Raw genomic sequence first — 3,217 nt, forward strand, 5'->3', positions numbered from 1 at the left:
GTTCGGGATTGGGGATGTCTACACCCCTTCCCCTCTCCCCTTTCTTTACTTCACTGCGAGGTTGACCCCATGGTGGCTGATGAGAGGGTGAAAACAGAAACTGATATGGGCCTGTGGGAGGCATGCAGAAGTCAGACTGGGAAGGCGACGACACATCTAGGATGGGTGATGGAAGCCAGGGAGGCAAAGAGCATGCAAACCTGAAATTTGGGGCTGCCCTACCAGGCGGCCGAAAGGAACTATTCAGATCTTCTTTTTTTTTTAAAGATTTTATTTATTTGTTTGACAGAGATCACAAGTAGTCAGAGAGGCAGGCAGAGAGAGCGGAGGAAGCAGGCTCCCTGCCGAGCAGAGAGCCCAATGCAGGGCTCGATCCCAGGACCCTGAGACTATGACCTGAGCCAAAGGCAAAGGCTTTAACCCACTGAGCCACCCAGGCATCCCGGAACTATTCAGATCTTGACACATGGATTGTCTTAGGGGGTGCTCAGGGAAAGGTCAGTTTTCTTGCTCTAACACGGACATCTGGTGGCAGCTTTTTCCAGAGGGTTCCCTCTAGCCTGGACCTAACACTGACCCACACTATGAAGAGTCAGACTTCCTTTGGAATACTATGTAGGGAAGAATTGTAAGGCTTGGAGGAAAAAATCTATCCCACCCATGAGCTGCCGGGTCCACAGACTGGTGCTTTGCCAGCCCCCAGCGATTCTCCACTCTCTGTGGCCTCTGAAAACAGGCTGATCAAAGGAGCCCCCAAAAGGCTGGTTGAAATGGATGCTGCACCTGGATATTTTACAATTATCTTCACACTTCAAGGTCCTTACCTTTGTTATTTTTAAAAAAATATTTCATTTATTTGACAGAGCGTGAGAGAGTACAAGCAGGGGGAGCTGCAGAGGGAGAGGGAGAAGCAGGCTCTCTCCATGAGCAGGGAGCCCATCATGGGGCTCAATCCCAGGACCCTAGGATCACAATCTGAGTTGATTGTGATTTAACCAACTAAGGCAGGCATTAACCAACTAAGCCACCTGGGCACCCAAGTTTACTTTTTTTTTTGAAGATTTAATTTATTTATTTATTCGTGAGAGAGCGAGAGTGAGTGCGCATGAGCGGGGGCAGGGGAAGAGGGAGAAGCATGTTGTGCTTTTATTTTTTTAAGTATTTTATTTATTTAGTTGACAGAGTTCACAAGTAGACAGAGAGGCAGGCAGAGAGAGAGTGGGGGAAGCAGGCTCCCCGCTGAGCAGAGAGCCTGATGCAGGGCTCGATCCCAGGACCCTGGGATCATGACCTGAGCCAAAGGCAGAGGCTTAAACCACTGAAACACCCAGGCGCCCTGCATATTGTGCTTTTACAACACATACATTGAAATTCTTCTACTGAGGGGTGCCTGGGTGGCTCAGTCGGTTGAGCGTCTGCCTTTGATTTAGGTCATGATCTCGGGTCCTGGGATTGAGCCCTGCATTAGGCTCCCTGCTCATCGGGAAGCCTGCTTCTCCCTCATCCTTTGGCTGCCACTCTGCCTGCTTGTGCTCGCTCGCTCTCTGTGAAATTAAAAAAAAAAAATTCTTTGAAATTCTTCTCCTGAAAGAATTCAGTATTTTTATTTTGGTCTCTTTCATCTTACAAGTTTCAAAAATAGCAGTCAAAGAGAAGAAAAACACGCCTGTCTTTCAAAGTAGGACCCCGGGTTACTGAAAACCATTTGATCTGGGCCTCAGCTGACGTTCTGGACAGAAACTCCTCTTTGGAGCAGATGCCGGACTTATGGCCTCTGGCCCATCGTGTGCCCTTATCAAGCTGGCCGGTCTGGCTTTCTTTCTTTCTGTGGAATCTGACTTCTAGGAGCCTTCACCCAGCAGGGCAATAGCACTCTGTGCCCGCCCTGACTCAAGGATGTGTCCAGTTTCGGGCTGGATGCCTGACCCTCCTCACATGCTTTCCAGAAACACTCCGGCCACCTCAGCGATGACTTCTCTCGGGAGCTTCGGAGAAGAGATTGGCAGCACGGGTGATATAAGAGAGAGGATAAAACTCATGGAAAAGGCAGGGGCCAGCGAGCTGGGTGAAGCTCTCTGAGGGGCAGGGGTCCTGGGCCTCAATTCATGGGGGAGACGCAAAACTTCAGGTGTGCTCTGGCTGGGAAGGCTGCTTGCGTTTCCCCAGGGGCCCTTCTTGGGTGCATTCATGTCCTTGGGATTGTAAGTCTCCACCTCAAACGAGGCTGAGTAAGGCAAAGGCTCCTGTGGCTGGTCTGGGCTCTGGGCTGAGTGGGTCTATGACTCCGCCCTCAGGACACAGTAACCCTGGATGTCGGAGGTGTCGGTCATTCACTTAGCACATACCGCCTGGACGTCTATCGTGTGGCAGGCGCGGTGCCTGTAATTTTGTGCTGACTACTGGCGAAGCATGTGTCTGTCATTTGGAGTGTCTGTTCATAGTTAGTAATGATACTAGTACTGATAATAATACTAGTACTGATGACGATTACAGCTAAAGGTATTGACCGCTGACTATAGTGGGGCCCTGTGTTAGGCATGGTATTATATGATCTCACTCAGTCCTTATGACAACCCTCTGAAGTCAGTAGATTTGATTATTATCCCCCATTTGAGCTGAGAAGACTGAAGCAGAAAGAGTAAGTGACTTGCCCAGGGCCACTCAGGTCATACTGGCAGACTTTGTCCAACTCAAAGGTCTACATCTGGGACCACCTGCCTCCCAGAGCTTTAGTGCTAATAGAAGAGCAAATAATGCACTTGTACACACTTACATAGAAATTAGTGCAAGGATAGCAGTGGGGTTGGTGGGGGATGGATTTAGACCATCAGGACTCACACACAAGCCAAGCCCCCAGGGGTGAGAGGAGCAAGGGAAGAGTGAGGGGAAGGAAGAGAGCTCCGGGAGGTGGGACAGAATGTGCCAAGGCTTTGAGGCAGGAAGGAGCTGGCCCTGTTGTAGGATCAGGCACCAGGTCCCTGTGGCTGGGACTTTGTTAGGAAAGAGGGGCCTTGTGTCAGCTCTCCAGTGCCCGCATCTCACTGCCTCTAAGCTCAGTGTCATAAAACGACAAGGATTTCTTATTTCTCACCAATCTGGAGGTCAACAATTTGGTCTGGGAACAGCCCGGTGATTCTTCTGCTAGTTGCACCCAGGATCATTCTTGTGGCTGTCTATGGTGATCTGTGATTCAGTTGGGTCGAACATATCCAAGATG

This window comes from Mustela nigripes, chromosome 1, assembly GCF_022355385.1.
Source record: "Mustela nigripes isolate SB6536 chromosome 1, MUSNIG.SB6536, whole genome shotgun sequence".
Taxonomy (NCBI): Eukaryota; Metazoa; Chordata; class Mammalia; order Carnivora; family Mustelidae; genus Mustela; species Mustela nigripes.